The sequence below is a fragment of the Scyliorhinus canicula genome, chromosome 16, assembly GCF_902713615.1.
Source record: "Scyliorhinus canicula chromosome 16, sScyCan1.1, whole genome shotgun sequence".
NCBI lineage: Eukaryota > Metazoa > Chordata > Chondrichthyes > Carcharhiniformes > Scyliorhinidae > Scyliorhinus > Scyliorhinus canicula.
In genome coordinates, this window is record NC_052161.1 from 59,589,425 (window position 1) to 59,616,024 (window position 26,600).

Here is a 26,600-nt window from a genome sequence, read left to right on the forward strand (position 1 = left end):
CGTGGTACTGCCGTGCCAATCGGTGCCATGGTTCCCAAGATCACAATTTTACGGCCGTTTTTACGAACGGTCAGAACAGGTGTGTTTGACGTTCCTAAAAACGGTCGTAAAGGGCTTGGACTTCGGCCCATCGGCCAGCTGAGAATCGCTGCTCGCCGTAAAAAAACGGCGGGCTGTGATTCATGTCGGGAGGCGGGCGTGGGGGGGGGGGGAGAATAGCGGGAGGGCGTCAGACCAGCTTGGCCGTAAAAATTTACGACCCCCGCTATTCTCCGCACCGTCGTGAGTGCGGAGAATCGCCCCCACCTGGTCTGACCGTTCGTGAAAACGGCCGTAAAGTTGGGATCTTGGGAACCATGGCACCGATTGGCACGGCAGTACCACGGGTGCCATGGGCCCGCGATCGGTGCCCACCGATCGCGGGCAGCGGGTACTTACACCAGGCACTCTTTGTCCTTCCGCCGCCCCGCTGTATCCATTCGCGGGGCGGCTGAGGGGCATCCCGGCCCGCTCATGTGCGGGTTTCACGCAAATGCGCGATGACGTCATCCGCGCATGCGTGGGTTGTAGTCTTCCAATCCGCGCATGCGCGGCTGACGTCATGTGACGCGTCAGCTGTCGCAAACTCTGGCAAGCGGGCTTAACGAAATTCGTTAAGCCCGCAATGCCGGAGTTCACGGCCGCGGCATGCTAGCCCCGACCGGGGACCAGAATTGGTTCCCGGTCGGGGGGGCGGAGGCTGGCGTCAAACCCGCCCATTTATGACGCCAGCCTCATGATTTCTCCAGGTTTCGGAGAATCACGCCCACCAGTTCCCATCAGCACTTAGCCGCCAAAACGGAGAATCCAGTCCGTGATCTCTCCAGAAACAATTGTGTTTCTCGACTCTCTCCGGAGTTTAAACTCATGTCCCCATTCCCTCAGATGGTGACCGCTGGGTGAAAACCGACCCCCTCACTCTGGGCGTGATTCTCCGAACCCGGGCGAAATCGTGAGGCTGGCATCAAAAACGGGCGGGTTTGACGCCAGCCTCCGCCCCCCCGACCGGGAACCGATTCTGGTCCCCGGTCGGGGCTAGCATCCCGCGGCCGTGAACTCCGGCATCGCGGGCTTAATGAATTTCGTTAAGCCCGCTTGCCAGAGTCTGCGACGGCTGACGTATCACATGATGTCAGCCGCGCATGCGCGGATTGGAAGACTCCAACCCGCGCATGCGCGGATGACGTCATCGCGCATTTGCGTGAAACCCGCGCATGCGCGGGCCGGTATGCCCCTCAGCCGCCCCGCGAATGGATACAGCGAGGCGGCGGAAGGATAAAGAGTGCGTGGGTAAGTACCCACTGCCCGCCATCGGTGCCCACCGATCGTGGGCCCATGGCACCCTTGGCATGGCCGTGGTACTGCCATGCCAATCGGTGCCATGGTTCCCCAGATCGCGACTTTACGGCCGTTTTTACGAACGGTCAGACCAGGTGTGTTTGATGTTCCTAAAAACGGTCGTAAAGGGCTTGGAATTCGGCCCATCGGCCAGCTGAGAATTGCTGCTCGCCGTAAAAAAACGGCGGGCAGCGATTCGTGTCGGGAGGCGGGCGTGGGGGGGAGAATAGCGGGAGTGCGTCAGACCAGCGTGGCCGTAAAAATCTACGACCCCCGCTATTCTCCGCACCGTCGTGAGTGCGGAGAATCGCCCCCTATGTGAGCCTCGAATTTGCGTGATGTGTAGCTGACTCATGACAGTTACTCTTTATTGAAGGGCGTGGCTAAATGCGCTCGCAAACACACTCCTTACAAGCCAGCATGGAGTTTGGCATCCTCACACGCTATGCAGGGATAGATATAAATGCCTCTACAATGGGCAAAGCTTCCTTCATTCTCTAAGTTGCCAGTTACATATGGGACCATCCCTCTGATTAAAGTTTATTTGTTACTTTACTTACTTCTTGCGAAGACAAAAGAAGGTTTTATGATACCTTCTTTGCCCATTTGTTCAGGCTGGGGGAAATATACTGTCATGCCCCAACGATTGATATTTTCACCTCATCATCTCAAATTATGTTGATGTTAGATCTGATCCCTATCAGTGACCTTAGGGCAGAATTCCCTGGCCTCTCCGTGGTGTATTTCTTGGCGGCGCACGTTCACCGCAGGATATTCTGGCACACCCGTTGTCAATGAGATTTCCCATTGACTGTACCCTATGCCTTCAGGAAACTCGCAGCGGGGATGCATCGTCAGTGGGATCGGGAGATCCCGCCCGAACGGCTGGGCAATTCCAGCCTTAATGCTTTTAAAGGCCATTTGAAGATTGATGTTATTTCTCTTTGTGTCCACTTAGAACAAGTGGATAAAACCAAGGATAGAGTGGTAAAGTTGTTTGAAACCATAATATTGAAAAGAAGTTTACAAAGCACTAATACAAAACATTATTTATTGTAATAAGTGAAAATGTTTTTGATGTCTGCTTTTACTTGAGATAAGACAGCATGCGATGTCTGGGAACATGGATTCATTCATCCAAGTGCACCAATGTCAGACTTCACTACAGCAGAGGCTTATTAATGTGTTTTTGCTGAGACAACTGCTTTGCGTTTCCTCTGAGCTTCGGCAACGCCCAGAACCTGTGGACGTGGTTTCGTTGTATCTGTCAGTGCAAGTCTACTAAACTTACAGAATAGTTTTGTAAAACTTAAAAATTACAACAATTACGTAGAGTCTATATAAAATACATGTTGCTGGAGTTTCACAGCTATTCGACTATCGTGTTCCTCACTCCCCAACTGTCCAGATGACACTTAATCGATCGTCCGCTGGCGAGGAGCTGAGTTGAGAGGGGGGAGAGAGTTGTCGGGAACCCACGAAAGTGGCTCGTCCGACTCTACACCGGACCCTCGCCGTCTTGTATGCATTATAGAATCGACACTTGGATACAATTTCCGGGCTGGTGTGTACAGACTGCAGCTCGGCTTTCATTTGTTCTCTCTCTCTCTCTCTCTCTCTCTTACTCCTTCCCTCCCCCCCCCCCCCCCCCTTTGAGTATTAAAGTTTGTTGTTGATCCGATACTGTTCCTCTTGTTGGCAGTGTGTCCAGTGCCCGGTTCGTTCCTGCTCCCTTTCCTGATCCGAATTTCCGACCCCTCCCGCCGTGGACATCACCACCTCAAAGTCACGGTTTAATTCGGCCACTCGACTCCCGGGACCCTCTGAAGTGCGCGGCGCCCGGTAACCGCTCTCCGTCCTCGTCGTTAACAGAACTTAATTCTAAACTTACAGAATCAAAGATGGTTATACACTGTGAAAAAAGTGATTTTGTTTAAATACAAGTTAAACTGCGGTAATTTAATGCACATAGCTGAATGTTTTAAAACTTGTGGGAGAGCGACTTGGAGGAGTTCCTCAGGTTTGAAAAGATTAAGTTTGTCTTGAGAGGGTCTGTCGATGGGTTTGCCCAGAGGTGGAAGCTGTTCTTCGACTTCAAGGGGGATTGAGGTTAAATTGGGGATGGCAGGATGGGATGGGATAAAGGCAGGGGGAAATTGGGTATTGATTAGTTATTTATTATGATGTTCCTGTTTGTTATTGCCCTTGTTTGTGTGTTTGTTGTTTATATAACTGTCTTAATAAAAATATTATTAAAAACATCACTCCAGGGTGATGGGGCTCTGTCGGCACTGTCAGTGGTTCACTGTCAAGGGCAGGGTGGGTGATGATAACCCGTTGAGAGCTGAGTGTTTCTCAATCTATGCCATAGTCTCACTCCTGCCTGTCTGCTGAGTGCTCGCTCATACCCATCACCTGCTTCACCTTCCGTGCTGCACCTCGGTGTGTCCCCAGGATGCATATTCAGAGGTGGAGGTAGCCTGCTGCCTACCACATCCCATGGCTATTATGGCCGCACTCTATCAATGCATCAGCTCCTGGTAAAGTTGTTCCAGAGACGCAGCATCTGACTGAGACTCAGCTGGGTCCTGAGATCCAGCAGACGTCTGACTGCTGTGTCGCCTGGGTTTTCTGGCCTCTATCTGATGTACATCAGCAACTGTGAGGTGCTCACTAGAACGTGCCCCAGAAAACTGTCCACGCTGTCCCCCACTAAGGTGTGCGTCTCGGCACTGGTGGACAGTGGGGATGACAGCTGTGCCGCAAATACGGTGGCCTCCTTGGATTTCCCCTCCGAGGTATTTGCATGGGAGGCAGGAGGGTGGACCACCCCAGATGGGCCGGCACCATCGGATGGAGATCCTGCGGAAGAAAGATCAGTGGGAGGGATGGGTCATTCTGTATAGTCACGTGTGGCTGGTCATCTGGGTGGGGCCCGGTGGATCCTCACCATTGCGCCGTATGCCAACCTCGACATCAGTGACAGATCTGTCCTTGGCCACCCCAGAGACCTGCAAGGCCTGTTCCTCATAGAGGATGAGGACTCTGATGTCCAGCACTCTGCCGGCCTTCTGGGCCCTCTCCTGTCCATTGTGGGCAAACTTCTCCTGCGCAGGGCCGGCTCAAGGTACCGGCAACTCGGGCAATCGCCCGGGGCGCCATGTGCTAGGGGGCGCCATCAAGGAGTGCGGGTCCCGCGCATGCGCAGTTGGGCCGGTGCCAACCAGCGCATGCGCGGTGGCCGCCCTCCCTCAGGCCACCCCGCACAAACATGGCGGATGGATCCAGGCTCGCCGGTGGTCACTCCGGCCCCCCCCCCCCTTCGGGCCCCCTCCGCCCCCCCTCCGGCCCCCCCCTCCACTCCGCCCCCCCCCCCCCCCCGGCCTCCCCCGACACCGCCCCCGAGCTGACGGCCGCTGCCACTTCCTCCCAGGCAGCACTGGCTGCCCTGTGGCTGACCCTCCAACTCTCGGGGGAACAGGGCATCCCATCTGATCTCGAATGTGTCCAACAATCTGGCCAGGTCAGCATCCCCGAATGGGGGGGGTCCAATGAACGTTTGGTACCAGCGATGGCCTCGCCAGGCAGTGTGTCGGGAAGCTCGTTCCCACACCCTACCACACTTTGAAACTCTTCCATTCAATCGTGCCCTCAATCTCAATCCCAGAAAGTACTTGTCCTTCTCTTATGCACTTTAATCTGGAACTCCTCTGCTACATTCCACATTACATTCACTCCTGTCTATCCCAGTTCAGGCTGTGCTCTCAGTTTGCGTTATAGTTCTGATTGCTTTAGTTTACTCTTGTGCAAATGCTGAAAATCACCATTTTCCTATTTGAAAGTCTACATGTAACTTGAGCGGTTTGCTGGATGCGATTATTAAAATTTCTATGTTTAACCAAGTCCGATTGGAAGTTAATTTTAATTATTACCCAATAAAAATTTGAAAACATCTACATATTACCTCATGTTTTGTGATAATCACTAGTCTTACTCAGCATCATACCCTCTTCATTGTGAATAAATAACTCCATCTCTTTTCATTTTAACTGCTTTGTAAAGTATCCTCGTCTCTTCCTGAAAGCATCACCCTCAGTCCTTCTACCCTTCCCTCTCCCTCAGTCCTTTCACTCCTCCCCTCTCCTTCAGTCCTTCCACTCCTTCCCTCTCCTTCAGTTCTTCCACCCCTCTCCTCCCCCTCAGTCATTCCACCCCTCTCCTCTCCCTCAGTCCTTCCACCCCTCCCCTCTCCCTCAGTCCTTTCATACCTCCCCCTCCCTCAGTCCTTCCACTCCTTCCCTCTCCTTCAGTCCTTCCACCCCTTTCCTCTCCCTCAGTCCTTCCACTCCTTCCCTCTCCCTCAGTCCTTCCATCCCTTCCCTCTCCCTCAGTCCTTCCACCCCTCTCCTCTCCCTCAGTCCTTTCATACCTCCCCTCTCCCTCAGTCCTTCCACTCCTTCCCTCTCCTTCAGTCCTTCCACCCCTTTTCTCTCCCTCAGTCCTTCCCTCTCCCTCAGTCCTTCCATCCCTTCCCTCTCCCTCAGTCCTTTCACCCCTCTCCTCCCCCTCAGTCCTTCCACCCCTTCCCTCTCCCTCAGTCCTTCCATCCCTTCCCTCTCTCTCAGTCCTTTCACCCCTTCCCTCTCCCTCAGTCCTTCCACTCCTTCCCTCTCCCTCAGTCCTTCCACCTCTCTCCTCCCCCTCAGTCCTTTCACCCCTCTCCTCCCCCTCAGTCCTTCCACCCCTTCCCTCTCCTTCAGTCCTTCCACCCCTTCCCTCTCCCTCAGTCCGTCCATCCCTTCCCTCTCCCTCAGTCCTTTCACCCCTTCCCTCTCCTTCAGCCCTTCCATCCCTTCCCTCTCCCTCAGTCCTTTCACCCCTCTCCTCCCCCTCAGTCCTTCCACCCCTCCCCTCTCTCTCAGTCCTTTCACCCCTTCCCTCTCCCTCAGTCCGTCCATCCCTTCCCTCTCCCTCAGTCCTTTCACCCCTTCCCTCTCCCTCAGTCCTTCCACTCCTTCCCTCTCCCTCAGTCCTTCCACCCCTTCCCTCTCCCTCAGTCCTTTCACCCCTCCCCTCTCCCTCAGTCCTTCCACCCCTTCCCTCTCCTTCAGTCCTTCCACCCCTTCCCTCTCCCTCAGTCCGTCCATCCCTTCCCTCTCCCTTAGTCCTTTCACCCCTTCCCTCTCCCTCAGTCCTTCCACTCCTTCCCTCTCCTTCACTTCTTCCACCCCTCTCCTCCCTCTCAGTCCTTCCACCCCTCCCCTCCCTCTCAGTCCTTCCACCCCTCCCCTCCCTCTCAGTCCTTCCACTCCTTCCCTCTCCTTCAGTCCTTCCGCCCCTCCCCTCCCCCTCAGTCCTTCCACCCCTCTCCTCCCCCTCAGTCCTTCCACCCCTCCCCTCTCCCTCAGTCCTTCCACCCCTCCCCTCTCCCTCAGTCCTTCCGCCCCTCCCCTCTCCCTCAATCCTTCTATCCATTCCCTCTCCCTCAGTCCTTCCATCCTTTCCCTCATTATCAGTCCTTCATTCCATCTCCCCCTTTCCTTCTACTCCTTCCCATTACCACAGCAGCCCCCGTCCCTCCTCCGAGGGTCATACTAACATCACCACAGAGTGTTGGTCCTGGGTTGGCAGTATCAGTGGGTCCTGTCCACGGGACAGAGGAGGATGTTGACGACTCGCTGTGAGATGCTCTGCTGTTCCTCATTGTCTGAAAAATCTGACTCCTGTCTTTAAGATAACATACCACTGTCCACCCGGGTGATCCTTGCATGTGTGCTGGAAAATTCTCATGGGCCTAAATATGTTGGGGCTGGTGGTGTGTTGCGTGAGGTTCTGAATGGTTAGGGTTCACTCACTGGGGATGCTAAAAAGGCTGACATCCCTCCTGTGTATTCTCGTTGCGACCGCTGTTTCCTGGGATTGGGCAGCCTTCTGACTGTCCGTTCCCTCGCCAGTCCATGCCTTCACCTTATGTGCTGCAGCAGGTGTGCGCTGCTCACCAGAGCGTGAGCCAAGAGCCTAATCATTAACATTACTAACCGAGGTGATAGCCTCTGCGATGGTGGATGGTGCAGGTGAAAGCAGTGGCGAGATGTCGGTGTCTTACCCGGAGTGTCTGAGGGTCTAGATGGGGGGCAGTGACCCCGGATAGCCCGGCCCTGGCTTATAGTGATCCTTTAAGACAAAAGACATGGGGAGAGATCCTGGGAAGAAAGTCCGTGGGAACGGGGTGACCTGCTTGATATATGGACAACTGCGTTGCATTGGGCTCTCACTTGTTTGGTGCATGCCGAACGCATCTCAGGCACTACCCTGTCCATGGCCTCCCCTGCGGATTGCAGGGCCCTTTCTTCTGAGGGGCTGTGGACCTGAATATCGGGAATGCCCTTTCCATCTCCCAGTGCTCCCAGCGATTGTTGGGCTCCTTAACTTTGGGCACACAGAAAGGACATTGTGAGATGCTGAGAGGCAAGTTTTGTAGGGAGGGTGGGGAGGGGGCCTGTAGCTGGTGGCAGGTGTGTGCAAGGCTCCTGGCTAAAGAGGAGAATACATGTGTTGGGGTTTAATGGAGGGTGAGCTGTAGGGAAGATTAAGACAGGGGTGGGTGGTGTTGGTCTCTTGGGATTGGGGGCTAGTGTGAGGGGTGAGGGACAGACGTGGTGCCAGGGGCCCAAAGGTGGTGGTTAACCCGAGCTGCCCAAAGGAGGTCATTCATCTTCATTCAGCATTGCATGCCTGTCTTCCTGGTGAGTCTGGCAGCACTGACAGCCACTGTCACCTCATCCTAGGCATTGTTGAGAATAGTGGGCTTGAGACTCCGCCCCAGGAGTTTACCTCCTCTCCTCAATGGCACCCAGCATTCTGTCGACCTCTGCCTCCTGGAATCCTGGACCAGGTCACCGTGCAGCCATCATCCAGCTCCATTTCCCTCATGCTTGAGGTAGTCTGCTCCATTCTCTCTGCAATCTGGCTCCGTGTGCTTGGAAAGCTTATATATCGCATTGCACACTCTCTGCTACAACTCAGTGATTAGATTTCTCACCAATAGCTTCAGGGTCACTGATGACTTGGCAATGGCTTCCTGATGTGCTGTAGTTTTTCTGACTTTAATATCCCACCTGATGTGTTGGATATGCTGGGTCTGTGATGACTGCGTTTACCAGAGCAATAGAAGAGACAGGCTACCAACACTTGTAGAAGTACAACTCTATTTTATTTAACTATGAGCTGTTAAACATACTTGCACTGTGGGTCGACACTATGTTAGGTTGACTGAAGACCTATGGCTAACCTGACCAGCCTATACTGCTAGCACATGGTCGATGTTCGTGCTACTGACTGTGGGCTCTGTCTGTCTCAGAGGCTGCATCCCGAATCAGCGGGAAAACTAGTGCCCTCTGGCTTTATAGTGACCGTGCCCTGTCTGGTGATTGGCTGCTGTGTTCTGTGTGTTGATTGGTCTTTCAGTGTGTCAGTCAGTGTGTCTATGCACCATCATATACTTGTGTGTATATTATGACATCTTCCCTTTTTTAAAATAAATGTGTGTACGTGGCAATAGTGTGTTATGTGAATGTTCCTGACTATGTGGGGCATATGTGAGCATATTTACAGGACTATACATAAGTTCTAACATATTTACACGGGAAGGTGTCTAGTGCATATGAAATGTAAAAAATGAAAATCGCTTATTGTCACGAGTAGGCTTCAATGAAGTTACTGTGAAAAGCCCCTAGTCGCCACATTCCAGCGCCTGCTTGGTCTGCTTTAAAAGCCAGCGATTTAGCCGAGTGAGCTAAACCAGCCCCATAGACAGTATGTAACACAAAACAGAACATGATAAACATTGTGTACAAACTAGTGAATTAATAAACAGGGTAACGAAACAATCAGTTCATGAGTTTAGAGAGTCCATGAATTAAGGCAGTTCATAAATTCAGTCTCTGGCAGGCGACAAATTCTGGTTGACCGCCTCAAGGGTGGGTCAGGGGCCGCCTGCTCTGGAATGGGCAGGACTATATCTGTCTCAGAGGGTGGCAACACAAAAGGTAGATCTGCAAGTTCTGTGACGGGCCTGTCCTGAGGGCGAGGCAGGGCATGACGATCTGGCGGCGAGCCAGAGTGGAAGGAGTTGTACTGCCCGCCTATTTCAGCGAAGAAGAGAGCCATCCTGTAGACCAACCAAAAATGACCTGTGGGCCACTTGTTTAAGTACCACAGCGGCGGCAGACCAGCCATCTTCAGGAAGTTGGACACGAACCTTGTCATCAGGAGCCAGAGCAGGGAGATCCGTGGCGCGGGCATCATATGCCGATTTGTGTTGGGCCCGAGGCAACTGCATTCGACGCAGGACCGGAAGGTTGTCCAAGTCCGGGACATGAATGGCCGGCACCATCGTTCGCAACGTGCGGTTCATCAACAATTGAACCGGTGACAGGCCAGTGGACAATGGAGCTGACCTGTAGGCACATAGTGCGAGGTAAACGTCGGATCCCGCATCGGCCGCTTTGCACAGGAGCCGTTTGACAATGTGTACCCCCTTCTCAGCTTTGCCATTGGACTGGGGGTAGTGGGGACTGGAGGTGACGTGCGTGAAATTATATCGCCTGGCAAAATTGGACCACTCCTGACTAGCAAAACACGGGCCATTGTCGGAGATGACCGTGAGCGGGATGCCATGGCGAGCGAAGGTTTCCTGAAACGCACGGATGACCGCTGTCGATGTGAGGTTGTGTAGCCTAACTACCTCTGGGTAGTTAGAGACGTAGTCCACTATGAGGACATAGTCCCGGCCTAGTGTCTGGAAAAGATCAATGCCCACCTTGGTCCAGGGGACGACACCAGCTCATGGAGCTGCAAGGTCTCCTTTGGCTGAGCAGGCTGGAATCACTGGCTTGTCGGGCAGTTGAGAACAGCGTTGGCAATGTCCTGGTTGATGCCAGGCCAGTACACTGCCTCATGGGCCCGCCGGCGGCACTTCTCCACCCCCAGGTGACCCTTATGGAGCTGCTCAAGGACGAGTTCCCGCATGCTGTGCGGAATGACGATCCTGTCCAACTTTAACAGAATTCCATCTACCACTGCCAGGTCATCTTTGATGTGGAGAATTGAGGGCATTGCCCTTGAGCCATCCATCTGTCAGATGGCGCATGGCGCATTGGAGCAGAGGATCATTGGCTGTTTCACATTGAATCTGGATGAGTCGTTCGTCCGTGGCGGGCAGGTTAGATGTGGCGAACGCAACCTGAGCATCAATTTGGCACACGAAGCCCTGCGAGCCGTCGAGAGTTCAACTCTCTTGACCATGTTTCAGAGCAAGAGGATTATTCTCATTGCCATTTTTCGGAATTCAAGTTCTGTTCCTGGTTGTCCCTTTCAGTTGCAATCTGAAATTAAGGATAAGTACCCTTTCTGGGCCCTATCCAAGGCTGACTAAGGCACTATCTTCCTGTTTTCGTTAAAGGTCGATTGGTTATTGGTCTCTGAAGATTCTAGGTTTCACATTAATTGGAAGTTATAAATGGCAGGTAGAAATGTGAGCAGTATTATGAGGTAGTGAATCAGTATGTTCAGAACTAAATTGGTCTCAGAATAAACAGATAAAGAAGTTTTTACTCCGCAGCAGTCAGCTGCTTGCAGGTAATTGCTTAAAAACTGCTGCGTTGAAATTGACACTGCACAGCTCCGCAGGGTCCTAGTGCCAGACGAGCACAAAATGTCACTCGCAAAAATAATGATGTTTACAATGTTAAATACATTGAAGAAGGAGCTTTAGAGAATAAAGATATTGGACCAGAAGTTAGATTAGGAGAATTAATTGCAGTATCAAGAGATGAGAATCTGATTGGCAGGAAAAGATTTAATGAAAATTTGATGCAGGTAAAATTAAGATATTAAAACCAATTGATAATACAGCGGATGTTTGGATGCAGCTACCAACTAAAACTGCAGGGAAAATAATCCTTGTTCACCATTTAGAATATCGACCCTTTTTGGTATTGGGGAATTCTAAGAATAGTGGTGAGTTTTCAAAAGCAGTACTGTACACACCCCAGCCAGCATCAACGGGGCCCTGGTGGAGATGGTTAGCAGCTTCAAATTCCTCGCGGTACACGTCTCCAAAAATTTGTTCTGCTCCATCCATGTTGACGCTGCCACCTAGAAAGCACAACAGTGTCTATACTTCCTCAGGAAAGTAAGTAAATTCAGCATGTCCACATTAACTCTTACCAACTTTTACAGATGCACTATAGAGAGCATCCTATCAGGCTGCATCACAGCCTGGTATGGCAACTGCTCGGTCCAGGACTGCAAGAAACTTCAGAGAGTCGTGAACACAGCCCAGTCCATCACACAAACCTGCCTCCCATCCATTGACTCCACCTACATCTTCAGGGAAAGCGGGCGGTATAATCACAGACCCCTCCCACCCGGCTTACTCATATTTCCAACTTCTTCCATCGGGCAGGAGATACAAAAGCCTGAGAATACGCACAAACAAATTCAAAAACAGCTTCTTCCTAACTATTACCAGACTCCTTAACAATCCTCTTATGGACTGACCTCATTAACACTACACCCTGTCTGCTTCACCCGATGCCGGTGTTATCTAGTTACATTGTATACCTTGTGTTGACCTATTGTGTATTTTCTTTTATTTTCTTTTCTTTTCATGTACTTAATGATCTGTTGAGCTGCTCGCAGAAAAATACTTTTCACTGTACCGATCCAGGTTTTGTAAAGAACTTTGGAAGTGGACCAAGTTGAGCGCTGGAAGTCATGGTGGCAAAAAGTTCCTGATCTAAAGATGAGGTGATTGTTCCTTGAGCTCACGTTGAGCTTCATTGGAACCATGAAGTGATCGAGGACAGAATGGTCAGAGTGTGAGTGGGATAAAGAAATAAAATGACAGGTGGCCGGCAGCTAGTGGACTGAATGAAATGGTTTGCAAAGCTATCACCCAGTTTGCTTTTGGTTTGTGCAAGTTAGTGGAAATAGACTGAAATATGAACAGTGAATAGAATCAGCTAAATTGTAAAAGGTGCTGGTGATCACTCTTTCACCTAGAAGAAACGTTTGTAGCCCTGGTTGATGCATCCTCTATCACTCAATACATCTCTGCAAGAGTCCCTCAGGGTAGTCTCCTTGACCCAACCATCTTCAGTTGCTTCATCGATGACTTTCCTTCTATCATAAAGTCAGATGTGGGGATGTTTGCAGCACAATATTCAGCATTCAGCGCCATTCGTAACTCCTCAGAGACTGAAGCTGTCCTATTGAAATGCAACAAGGCCTGGACAATATTTAGGCATGTAAGTAAAATTCATGCCACATATGTGCCAAGCAATGAGCATCTCCAACAAATGAGGATCTTATCCTTGTCCTTTGACATTCAATGGTATCAACATCCTGGAGGTTAACATTGACCAGAAACTGAACCGGACGAGCCATAAAAATACTATGGCTGCAATACCAGGACAGAGGCTAGAAATACAGTAGTGACTAACTCACCTGATGGCTCCCCATAGCCTGTCCACCATCCAAACGTCACAAGTCAGGAGTGTGATAGAATACTCTCCACTTGCCTGGATGAGTGCAGCTCCAGCAACACTCAAGAAACTCAACACCATCTAGGACAAAGCAGCCCGCTTGATTGCTACCCCTCTCATAAACATTCAGTCCCTCTACCATCGACACACAGTGGCATCAATGTGTACCATCTACAAGATCCACTGCAGGAACTCACCAATGTTCAGTCAGCAGTATATTCCAAATCCATAACCATTATTATCTAGAAGAACAAGAGCAGCAGATACCTGGGAACATCACCACCTCCAAGGGAGCCTCCTCCAAGTCACTCACCGTTTTGACTTGGTAATGTTTCTCAAAGTCTCCTTTCTGAAAGACTCACCACACGTTCTGCAATTGTTATTCCAAAGGGCACTAGGCACAAGGCTAAATAACATCTGTTTAAAATCCAAGAAAATTCTATCAGACGAGAGGGTAGTCATGCTAATGAGCAGCCAGGCACGTCGGGGAGGCTTTATAGATACTGGAATCACAGCCTCAGTTGCTATCGTTCCCTCAGTAGCTGCTTAATGCAACCGAGTGACAGCAGCACCAGCGCAGACACACTGACTGAGGTGAAGTAGCAGATTGGTCAAGAGGGATAGCATTGGGTGAAGAATGGGGATTGAAGGTAAAGGATCTTGCCAGTGATCCACTGATGGCTCCATTATCACCAGGCTAATCAGATTGTGAAGGAAATAGATGAATAAATAGGTAAAATTCATATGTATTTTGGACATTTGCATTAGAATTGAGAAGTGGACACAAATTCTTGGATAGCCATTTCCCTCCAGTAGCCATGGAGTGGAATTTCCATTTTGCTATCTAAGTGTCATTTTGGGCGGGAGATGCGGTGAGTAGCCTGTCAGCTGGGCAGATGGCTTTTCCTGCCATATTTTTTAACCTTAGCTGAAAGAAATAGTGGGGACAGGTCCCATGCCATCACACTGGCAGGGCAGGCTCTGAAAAAGCTGTCAATGCCGGAAATGAACCCAAGTGAGGGAAAAGATCAAGTTCATGATAGAAAATGACATTAATGAATCAATTTACAGTAACTGGAGTTCACCAATTTAATGCTCCTGAAACAAAATGGGTCACAGTGATTATGTATAGATTATGTCAAATTAAATGTGGTAAATAAGGCAGATTCATATCCAATTCCACAGTTAGACATTGATGAGTGGATTGTGCAGCCAATGTTTGTTACAATAATTAATTTGTTGAAGGGATGCTGCTAAGTTCCATTAACTGGTGCAGTCAACGAAATATTGGATTTTGTAACCCCTGATGATTGGGATTGGGCTATCAGGCAGGTCGGTGGGGTGGGGTGGAGGGGGCGGATGGTGCCGGGTCAGGCAGTCAGATGTCGGGTCCAAGTGCGTGTGGGGCTATAGTGAGGACCACCGAGACAGTGGCAGAATCATTGGGGGTGTTGGTGTATATAGAAGGTGTGTGGGCGGGGGTCAGTACGGATTGTGGGGAAAGTGACCTGGGGGTGGCGGGAGTTTGGGGGGGAGACCAGTTGGTGTTAGTCTGGGTGTTTAGGATTGTTTCCCAAAAGTTAGAAGAAGTTTCATATTCTTACTTTTTATGGGTAACCTTGGCTAAAACATCCAAAGATTATGAATGAATGAAATTGCATTTTTGGATAGCTCCCAGCACAGGGCATTTGTCCAGGGGAAGTTAGCTCTACTGGACAATTGTTCTGAGTGGGATTCTCCTGCACATCTTTGCGGTGATCCCCAAATCCAAATTTGGGAGCTCAGAAGTTACAGTCCCATCAATGTAAAATCATGCCTTTGGAATGAAAAATGCACAAGCAACTTTTCGAAGATTAACAAGCAAGGTCATTGAAGGATTGCACCACCGTACGGTATATATTGTTTATATTGGTCAGGAAGATGGCAAAAAAGTGAACCTGCCATAGCAAAAGTAAATTATATGCGCCACCGTGTGGGACAAGGGCAAGTGTTAAGATCCAGGACCAGACTACAACATTTGCTCGGATTCCTTACAAGAATCCCACTTTTTTTTTAATTTGTAAAACTGTGGGGAAAGGATACTTCATTGCAGGCGTGATTCCAGAGGCCAGTAGGTAAACTATACTACCACAGATAACCAAACATTGCTCACATGATGGGTGATGCAGCATACGGAGCACAGGTATGCGAAAAGTCAGTCAAAATCCATTGTTCAGCTTAGAAGGTAAATACAACTTTGGCATTATACCTAAAGATGTATCATGAGTTTCAAAGGCTTCCTCTTTGTTATCGTTCAGGCTTGGCAGATAAGTTGTCTGCTGTCCTGGCTTTGTTGAATGTAATGTGTTCTCACAACGAGAGGTTTGTGATTTAACAAGGATGAGGGTCCGGTAATTGCTGTTTTAAATATCCAGAAGCTGTAGCCAACTTGTGAATCACAGGACCTGTAGCAGCAATCTTTTCATTCAGCAAGGTCCAGTTTTGTGGAAATAAGCAAAAGGATAAGGTTTGATATCAATAGGTTATGATATCTTTCATGACTTCGGGACACAACACACGTTCGAGCTAGATTATACCAAACACGCATTTAACTTTTACAAGTTATAGGAGCAGAATTAGGCCATTTGGCCTATAGAGTCAATTCAATGATAATTCAACCGCAACATTAACAGTTCTAGAAAAGGTAAGTATAATATTGTTTCTAAAAGATAGTCCAGAACTGATTAATGTTACTGAAAGAGATTTAATATTTCCATCAATATTCAAAGTAGTATTATAATCCTGAGCAGAAAGGTACTGAGTTTCACAAGATTTCTCCATTGCAATCAAGGGAAGTTCTTGTAGTGATCTGTACATCTGTACATACATCTGCACATACACCAGGGACCACAGACAGATGTAACAGCCACAGCATCACTAGAGGGCAGTATCAGAGACGGGTATAAAAGGTCCAGCCCAAGGGAGAATCCGCCTCTTTCAGATGCACAGGGCTAGTGAGCAGCAGCAGACAGAGACAGCTCAGCATAGGCAGCTTACCTTAGCTTCACTGGTCATACCTCCTGACTGTATTATATCTAGTTAAGCTCTGGAAACAGAACGAACCCATTGAATAAAGTATTTGTGTTAACTGGAAGTCTACAATCTTTATTCAGACTTAGAGAATAACATAGTTCCATCATTGCTACATTGCAGCAGCACACATTTACCTTGAGAGACATTGAATGAATCTAATGGCTGGGTTTGTCCCCCACCCAGTGTGTTTTCCAGCAATAGAGATGGCTCATCATTGGCGACCAGCAGCATCTTTCAGTCCTGCTGAAGTCCCTGGCCATTTGAGTTGATCACTGGCCAAGCCGCTGGGCTGCAATATCCCGTCAGTGAGAAGGGCCAAATATAAACCGGCCTATGAATCCAAAAATCCTACTGTGTGATTTGGCTGCTTATACCTGAAAAGATTTAAACGAGCAGGAGACGTATTGAGCAACTGTGGTGTTAAACATACTTTGTTACCTTTAATTTTAATCAACATCCTTCAAACAAATAGAATGCTGGGACGTGCAGATGGTAATTACTTCCTTGCAAAACCCAGTTTCCAGAATTCAGTTAAAAAGTTACTTCAGGTCATCCTCAAGATTATTTAATGTTAGATTGTAGGATCTTACAATTTATCAATGCCTTGCTGAAGTGCTCAAGAGGCCATGGGAGAGTTTCTCCATCCCGCCACACCAGGGGTGGGATTCTTCGTTCCCCGACACCGATTTTGCAATCGGCGATCGGGCGGAGAATTCTTTTTATGACCGAATCGGGGGCGACGCCTGTTTGCGGATGCTCCGCCCCCTCCAAAGCGACGTCATCCCACACACCGTTGGAATAACCTCAGGACATTACCGGACGGACTGTATCCAGCCCCTCCACAGTTGTGGGGTGGGAGCCATGCTGCTGGACGGGCGAGGGCTGGGGGGACTAGTGGGGGTTGGTGCGGAGGGTGTATAGGGGGGCACTATCAGGCAGGTCGGGTCCGCACGGCGGCCGGCGCCATGTTGTATGGCATGACCACTGCAGGTCGTCACCATGCACATGAACAGCCACGGACCCGGAAATTCTCTGGCCGTTTATTTCGCAAAGGCCGTGTGTTTTACGGGGCGCGGCTGCTAGCACCTCACCTGTCGGAGGGTCGGTGCTGGGGTCTCGCCAATTTTTTAATCATAGAACTAGACACTTCCTCCGGACAAAGCCTCAAAATCGGAGAATCCGGCCCTAGATTTATGGTGCAACATGCTGTCAGGATTCTCTGTTTTGCCGGATGGTCAATGGGGTTTTCCATTGTGGGGCAGCCCCATGCTGTTGGGAAACCCCCTGGGCTGCCGGCAAAACAATGAATCCCAATGGCGGAGAATTCAGCCGTATGTTTCTGGGTTTTTTTCAGAATTGCCATGTGTTGAAGGATGCACCATAGACTATGCTACAGGATGTTTTTCTTGAGGACACAATTATACCTGACTTTGTGTGAATGATCTGAACTGTATCCAGCAGATGAACTCAGCTTTTAATTTTTAATCCCTACTTCAGAGTAGAATCACTCTTTTTAATCTTATAACTCATTATTTCTAGCGGGATTTTCTTATAACTGTGTATTTATGATTGTATTCCTGAAGAGGATGTTTTCCCACACAAGGGATTTTGGACACTGTCATCTCTGACAATGGAAATATGTATTTCCAATCCTTTGCAACATCATATTGATTTATCCACATCACAAGTTCACCCAAATACTCTCTGTCTAATGGAGAAGCTGAGAGAGGGGTTATTTGATAGGTATCCTTTTGGCTTCTCTGTTGTAGGGTCTTGGAGCTGAGTCAGTTCCTGATTAGCTGCCCTAGTTATCACATTAACCGTGACAGGCCCCGCTCAAAGAATTGGCACACTTGTCGTCTGACTGTCTGTGAGACTGTTGTCCTTCGAGTGGACGGAAACAGCGGTATGCCGTGGCACATAAATTACCTGAAAATTATCTTTTATTGTCCGCAGACAGTGAATGTCTTCCCAAAAAGACTTATGTTTAATAGGTTTCACCTAGTGATTAATAAAACCTGTCCAGTCCAAGTCCTGGTTGTAGTCTTGTTTGCAATAGTCACTCACAATACAAATTAATGTGGAATTAATATGTTCTCCCTGACCTAAAGCATACCATAATGCTGCTGTTTCAGTGCACTATACTGTCCCCTGACCAAGGGCTATGTCTAATAATTCCTCAGTCCTGCAGGGTACCTATGTACGTTTTTTTATGGATATGAACTCAGATTTATGGGCTTCACTTGTTTGCAATAACCACTCAAATCATAATTCACATAAGGTTCTAGAAACTTAACCATATAGTAAGAAAGAACACTTTAAATGATGAATTGAGAAACTTTATTAATTATTAAAATGGTAACAAGCCAGAAAGATAAAACGCAATTAACAGCAATTGCCAGTTAGAGGAGAAAGCTTAACTTTAACTTTAACGATGACGATTGAACAGACTTCTCATCACCGTTCTCAGACCAAGACGAAAAGTGACAACGTCAAAACTGCTCTCAACACATCATTCTCTTCCCACCTCTCTTCTTCTCTGCCTCTTTCCCTCCCTCCCCCTCGCTACCCACATCTTTCTGTTTACATCTGTCTCTTTGCCTTTCTCTGTCTGTCTGTTTGTTTGGTTGTTTACCTCTGCCTCTATCCCCTCATTCTCTCTGCCGCTCCTGACCCAAAATGGCTTCTCGAGACCTCGATGATATGCCTTACAAATTGAAAGCCCACCTTAGCCAATTGTTAGAAAGTAGCCAATTGGCCTTTAATTTGTCAATAATGAAATGAGAATTAGCCCATTGTTTTTTGCCTAATTACGCTCGTTATCTCATCTTTAACAAAATGCTTCTTCTCAAACTGCCTTCACAGGCTTGAGTGTCTACTAATGATTGATCCACATTTGGAGTGCCATTTGGAGTTAATATCGCTCAGACAAGCTCCTTTTCAGTTCTCCTAGTCAACACACATGTTATCTCTTTATTCTGTGGTCTGAGAAGCACACAATAATCTTATTCTCACAGCACTTTAAAAGTCTGTATTAACAATTAACTGTTAAGACTGTGTTTATAATTACAAAAGTCATAAACATTTGTGTTCCAAATAACATTTCCTGTCTTTCGAATCGATTAATTACTTACTGATTCTTCAATTGTCTCACAAGAGTTGTCTACTTAACTAATAAGGCTGGTTTCCAATAACAATGGGTTTAGTTTTTATTAACATGGCTTCCATCAATCAGACTAGAAAATGCTTAAGAACATATTAATTCAAGCTACAAAGTGCTAGTAAAACTAAAACTAACGATTTTCAAACCAACAACAGTCCCCGGGTTGAATGTGAAATTTATCTTGTCAGTATACACTAATCCCTCAACATCTCGTGGAATTATCTTGGGCATCAGAATTGACTTTCAGCCCAAACCAACTGTATGAATTTGTAGCCTCCTGGTGAGGACTTTCAAGGAAGAAAGGATGAACAAAACAACAGCTGTGGTTATCATTTGTGTGAACACAAAGACGGTGGAAATAATTCTGAACCAGGGGTGTTCGCTTGTATTGACAATGGTTTTTACAATATACAGTCATGTCACACTACCAGCACCAATCTCTATCCCCATCTTTGCTGAGACCTGTTGGAATATCCCTTGTCTCTATCATTGATGACCCAGCGCAGTAAATAATCTATTGGTATTCTGTAAGTGGTCTCAAAGGCATTTGTTAAATTTCCTCCACTGTATTATCATCTTCCGTAATAGGTAGATGTTCTGAATCCATGTCTGAGCATAAAAATGTAAAAAATTAATGTTGGGCCATTCAGGAATGAGTCCCGCCCAGCATGTCTGATATGAGTGGCTCTTTTTTCATCAGATGCAAAGCTGATCACAAATCTGCAATTTCAGTATAAAGGGTATTGGACTTTTTCCTTGAAGGGGACAGGCCTTGACAAGGCACCGCAACATCACAGTCATGACTTTTGCTGTATCGCCTTTCAACATTCGAGAAATTGTAAAAATAAAACTGAACTGGAACTATGTGGTGTTCATTGTAAAAACGGCAACAGCTACCTGAGGTGAAGTCTGGAGGTGGATATTGAGTGGAACCTGAAAACCTCTCTGTTCCAAGTCAATGGATTTCTATTAATCACCACACAATTTCTGCAATCTGGAAAAAATCATCTGGGGAAGAAATAAATGGTTTTTTTGTCACCTTGCACACCCTAGCATATAGAGGAGCTGAAAGCTGGACCAAGGTTGGTGTAAAAGGCCTGGCAAAGTTTAGAAGTCCTAAGGTGGCTTGCAAATTCCTCACTGTCTGAGGATACTGAATCACATCTATCTTTTACCTATGGGCATGGCTTAACCTGTGGCCACTTCCATTAATATGAAAGCCTAAAAAATCAACTTCCTCGCTGACAAACTGATTCCTTTTACTGTTGATTAAATACCCAGCAGCAGTGTGCTGGGACCGAAACAACATCAATAGCAGTGAAACAATCGTAGAGCCCTTACAGTGCAGAAGGAGGCCATTCAACCCATTGAGTCTGCACCGGCCCTTCGAATGAGCACTCGACCCATTTACACTACCCCGTCCACTCCGCCCTATACCTGTCACCCCACTTAACCTGCACATCCCTAGACATTAAGGGGCAATTTAGCATGGTCAATCCACCTAACCGTCACATATTTGAACTGTGGGAGGGAACCGGAGGACCCGAAGGAAATCCACGCAGATATGATGAGAATGTGCAAACTTCACACAGTCAGCAAGGCTGGAATTGAACCCGGGTCCCTGCCGCTGTTGGGTAACAGTGCTAACCGCTGTTCCCCCCATGCCACCCCTGTAGATCACTGTGAGAAAGGTAGAAATCATCTATGGGAGAGTTCACCATGAGGCAGATATTTTAAAAGGTTAACAACACGAGCAGCGAAAAGTGCTGAGCTGCATGAAAACCTGCGGTGGAGAGTCCAGGCATACAACAATCCATCAGGGGCTGTCATAGCCATTTTTGGCCAATCAGCTTCAACCAGTCAGTGGGAGCAAAAGGCATTTGCAAGAGCAATATATGATTTATGCTTCTCCCTTCTGATACCAGAAAGAGGTGCAGCAGAACTCTGCTGCTGAGTTGTATGAGGCTCTATATTTACTTTCCACATTGATAAGATGTCCTCATAAATAAGGATTGTGCTTGTTAAGGAGTTGTTGAAGGAGACTTTGACTGACCTCAAACAATGTAATCAGCTCTGCTATCAAACAGAACTGTAACATGTACAGCAGTGGGTAGCGTGACCAAGGCATTGGGGATTTCAAAGGACCTTGGTTGGGTATCAGATCTTCAATCCTCTCTTCTAATATTTTTATTATTGTCACAAAGTAGGCTTACATTAACACTGCAATGAAGTTACTGTGCAAATCCCCGAGTCGCCACACTCTGGCGCCTGTTTGGGTACACTGAGGGAGAATTCAGAATATCCAATTCCCCTAACAAGCACGGCCTTCGGGACTTGTGGGAGGAAACCAGAGCACCCGGAGGAAACCCGCGGACACGGGGAGAACATGCAGACTCCGTACAAATAGTGACACAAGCCCGGAATCGAACCTGGGACTCTGGCGGTCTGAAGCAACAGTGCTAACCTATTACCAGCTCCCCTAAATCCTTGGAGATGTACGCATCAGCAAGTTGACTGTCTCTTTCCCTGAGCTGTAATCACTCTAACAGAGGGACTTGGTTCTTCCATTGGGACATCTACTTTCCCTGAGCTTTTAACACTCACCATCTATATTCAGACATTAGTTTTCTATGCAGTTTTTTATTTAACAAATACAAAGTCCCTAAGCCAAGCGGTTTTTTCCACTCCTGCTATGCTGAGTACGGATAGGCCACCGATGAATCTGTGAATTGGATATTCTTCTATGATGTGGTGCATAGTTTGCTGTCTCCCGCAGGCACATAGGGGGCTGGCGGTAATACACCATCTGTGGAGGGTTGCCAAGCATAGGCCATGGTCGTTCCTGGACCTGTTGAGGGTTAACCACTCTTGGACTGGTTTTGAGATCAGTTACTTGTTTGTCATGTCCAATGATTCTCATTCATTTGTGCAGATGGCATTTGATTTGAAGTCCCGTGTGAGACGGTTTTTCCAGATCGACCTTCTTGATGGGAGTCAGACCTTGGGTGGGTTGAATAGATCAGCATGAAGTTGCAGATAGGGGAGCGCTGCAAACTTTTTCCATCATTTTGTGCGTTGTTGCAAGTCAGCAGATATGTGGAGGAGTGATGTTTGTCAGAACAGGGAGCCAAGTGGGTGCTATTGAGCAGAGCCTTCCAGTAATGATATGCATTGTAGCTTTCAGCTGGGTGACAAATCTGTGTGTGAATGACGCTCTTGACCAAACAGAGGCACGGTATTCAGTTCTGAGTATGAGAGTGTGAGTGCTGAGGTTCGGAGGGTGGTGGTAACAGCACCCCATTTGAGCCGGTTAGTTTGCCAATCCAGCTGTTTCTGGACTTGACCTTGGCTGCAGTTGTTTGCAGGTGTTTCTGAAAGATCAATGTCCTATCCACTCCGAGATATGTTGGAATTGGGTGGTGCTTTAACTTGTAGCCATTCATTTGGATGTTGAGCTCTTTATTGGTTTTTGCATTGTAAAGATCGATATGCTGGATATGGTTTTTGCAGGGCTTGGCTTGAGTCACCATGTGTTGCAGTATTGTTCAAGGCGGCTGCTTGAGTTGCAAGGCAGATGTCGTTGCCATGTACAAATTTTTGGCAGGTAGCTTTTGGAACATCAGTTGTGTACACTATAAAGAGGCTTGGAGCCATGATTGAGCCTTGGGGGGGGGGGGGGGGGGGGGGAGTACATTGGTTTGTCTTTTCCATGTACCTTTTGCCTATCTGAGGTGAACTCTGAACCTTTGTTTGTTCAACAGTGTTCCGGTGCTTTCAACCAGGGGAGGACCCGTGACAGCTTGAAGAGGAGGCCACTGTGTCAAATGGTGTCGTAGGCGGCGTGAGGTCAAGCAACACAGCACCCGTCTTCAAGATTTTCTGAAAGCCGTCATACATCAATCCAGTTATTTAGGTTATATTAGAATTTGATGGAGGACCCGGGTTTGAATCCTGGCCCTGGGTCACTGTCCGTGTGGAGTTTGCACTTCTCCCCGTGTCTGCGTGGGTTTCACCCCCACAACCCAAAGATGTGCTGGTTAAGTGGATTGGCCATGCTAAATTGCCCCTTAATTGGAAACAAAAAATAATTGGGGTACTCTAAATTTAAAACAAAATCATTGGGCACCGACTGTGCTGCCAACTCTGTCCTGAACCCACAGCCAGAATCTGCAGAAACCAGTGAGTTTCCAAATGCCCTCAGCACCCACCCAAAACCCATCTGGAGTTACAATCAGGCCCATGTTAAGTGTATAATTCTTTTAAACAAATTTGTATATTTCACAAATATTTATTGTGGCGCTGTCCAAATCTGTTGTAATTTTGTCCTTTTTCACATTCAGTAAACACTCTAAGGATGTGGAAATAAATGCTATTTATTTAGTTTACCAGTATGGTTAATGTACCTGAATGAAGCACGGTGATTTAGAATTACAACAAGATTATTATTTTAAAATTAAACACACATGAATAAAATGCCCATTTGAAAAAAAGTGAAAATAGAGTATAACCAAAATGGATTTTATAGATCAGGGAGCATCAATACACTTTTCAAAATGTGTTTAGTTGTAGTTGGGAAAGTCATTGTCGGCCTTGATGGAAAGGCGTAATTCACGAAGAGCACTGATATATTCTTCATTGTCAGGATCGGACTCCAAGGCCTTTTCAAAGTATTTAATAGCTTCACATCTCTCACCATCCAGCTGGTGCAGGAACCCAAAAACACCAAGGGCCTTGCTTTCTCTAGGATTACTGCGACGCCATCTTCTTGCTATCGTCTCCAAGTTTTCTCGACATCTTTTCTGTTCTATTGAATCATAATTGACTTTGATTCCTTCCAGAAAATGGCTGATGGCATTTGATTCTGATTTCATGTGATTCAGTTCAAATAACCCAGCCTGTAAACATATTGCCTGTTTATTTTCTGGGCGTATACCTTCCAAACCCAGGAGATGGTTGTAGACCTCCTTCACTTTGCGATATTCTTCATTTAATATGCAGATTCCTGCAAAATCCAGTTGTGGCTTAATAGATGTTAGCGGTCGGTTTTCAAAAGCCTTTTGAAAATGATACTTGCAGAGTTTGAACAATTCAGCTTTTTGTTGGAGAGCTGCATTGCGAGGACCTTTGCTGTCTGGAAATTAATCAGTTTATACAATTTGGTTCTGTAACACGCACCTATTTGATGGTGTAAGAAGGTAGAGTGTGGGGTAATTTCTAATCCTTTCTTCAACAGCTCCACAGCTTTTTCCACATCTCCTTCTGTTCTGTAAAATTTTGCTGCATAACGAAGCACATATGGAAGATCAGGGGACTTCTGCAATGCTTCTTTAATTAATTCAAGCGCTTCCTCACTTTGATAGTATTGCTGTAGTTTTAGAGCCAGCAGTACCTTGGCTACAGAGTCTTCTGGATCAAGCTCCAGCACACGTCTAAACTGCTTCATTGATTCACTGGGCCCTTGACTCTCTGGGGTACCAGAGAACCATTCCAAACGAAACAGAACAGTCGCATATCCAACATTCCATTCAATGTTATCTGGATCTTCCTCCAGAGCTTTTTTAAAACATTCCATTGCATCTTCATAATATTGACCAGGACCACTCAGCAATGACCAACCCTTCTCCCCGTATACTTCAGGTATCAGTGCTGAGTATCGAGAGGCTTCAGGAAATTGTTTACAGATCCTCTCCAGTTTGTCGAGGTAGGACTGAGCCTCTGTCAGTTGTCCCATGTGATAATATACCCAGGCATAGTTTCCATAGGTGATGATGATTCTTTTGTCAAATTCGTCTTCATGCTTCTCCCTCAGAAACTTTTCAGCTTCCTTTAAGTTTTTAATTGCCTCCTCACAGTTTCCTTGCAAACAGTTTACAAAAGCGAGTTGATTGTAAGACCCGGCTTGATATTTCACACCAAGATCTATTGAATCTTCTAATCTTTGCTTCATATCGTCCAGGTCAATGTTTTCTCTCTGTGGAGCCCACGTGAAGTGACATTGAAGCCAATCAAGCTTCACTTTCAACAAATCCTCCTGTGCGTTACTGTAAGAGAAAAAACATCATCAATGTCAACCTCAGATCCACTAAAACACATTCCCTCCATTTGGTTTCTCAGGACTGCTCCTGAGTCCCTGTCTCAATGAAAACTCTGAAAACAAAGTGTTGGGGCGGGGTCCTCCATTGGCCAACGGCAGAATCGGGAAAGACGATTGGGCAGAGAATCATCCATGAGGCCATGCTCCAGTGCCTTGACTGCAGCGACAATGACTTCTATTCCGCATGTATAGGGCCTGACCCGTTATTATCTGGGGACTATGTAATGCCCCGCCTCCGCCGAGAGGAATTATAGATGACGTGTTTCACCTATGGTCTGAAAAATCAGAAAACAGGAGCTGAAGCCGATAAAGGAAAGAGAGGAGGTAGGACATACAGAGGCACGACCATGGGCTGCCAGTCCTGCCACTGGCCGAGGAGGACGTGGGAAGGAGGCACTGCATCAGGCCTGCTGTGTACCAGCACCACCTGTCATTGGAGTACCTGCCAGAACGGGATGCCACCAAAGACTTCGGCGGAGCAGGGGGACAATGTGACATATCTACATATCTGCAAGATCATGACATAACTGACACCTCAGGGGTATGGGGGAGGATACCACTCTCAGTGGTCCTCAAAGTGACGGTAACGCTGAAACCTTTACACAATGGGTCCTTCCAGGCGCTGAATGGGGAATATCAGACCTCGGTGCACAGGTGCATCTGCGCCGTCACGGAGGCCCTATATGTGCAGCCAGCACAATACATCAAATTCAATGTGGGGTGGTATGAGGTGTTCATTACTCTAGCCAGGCCTTCTAGTCAGTGAGCCTGGAGGCAATTAAAGAGTCCCTTGTGCGGCAGGTTGTGTGGCCTTCTGGGCCTGCCCGGGCCCCATGATGGCCAGGCAGTGGGGATCGCTGCCATCGCCGAGATTTCCCAGGTTCAGGGTGTGATCGACTGGATGGATGTTGCCCTACGAGCACCGGCCCATGACAAACCGAAAAGGGGTTCCACTCGATGAGCGTGCATCTGGTGTGTGACCATCAGCTGCACATTATGCATGTCTGCGCGCGATACCCAGTTTGCATAATGCCTTCATCCTGGCATACTCAACAGTTCTGTTTCTTAAATAAATTTAGAGTACCCAATTCATTTATTCCAATTAAGGGGCAATTTAGTATAACCAATCCATCTACCCTGTACATCTTTGGGTTGTGGAGGCGAAACCCACGCAAACACGGGGAGAATATGCAAACTCCACACGGACAGTGATCCAGAGCTGGGATCGAACCTGGGACCTCGGTGCCATGAGGAAGCAATGCTAACCACTGTGCCACCATGCTGCCCTGACTCGATGGTTCCTGACCTCTTTGAGATGCACCCCTGGCTGAGGGATTACTCCTGG

General features: G+C 47.7%; 1 long non-coding RNA gene and 1 pseudogene across 1 annotated transcript; one reads left to right on the forward strand and one right to left on the reverse strand.

Moving 5' to 3' along the window:
* Window positions 1–2,861: 2,861 nt before the first annotated feature.
* LOC119950968 lies at window positions 2,862–23,116 on the forward strand. The gene is made up of 3 exons (XR_005457481.1): window positions 2,862–2,941; window positions 3,080–3,397; window positions 22,923–23,116. It is a non-coding gene; the product is annotated as an uncharacterized LOC119950968 (long non-coding RNA).
* Window positions 23,117–23,720: 604 nt separating this feature from the next.
* Window positions 23,721–25,213, reverse strand: LOC119950987 (annotated as a pseudogene).
* Window positions 25,214–26,600: the final 1,387 nt, after the last annotated feature.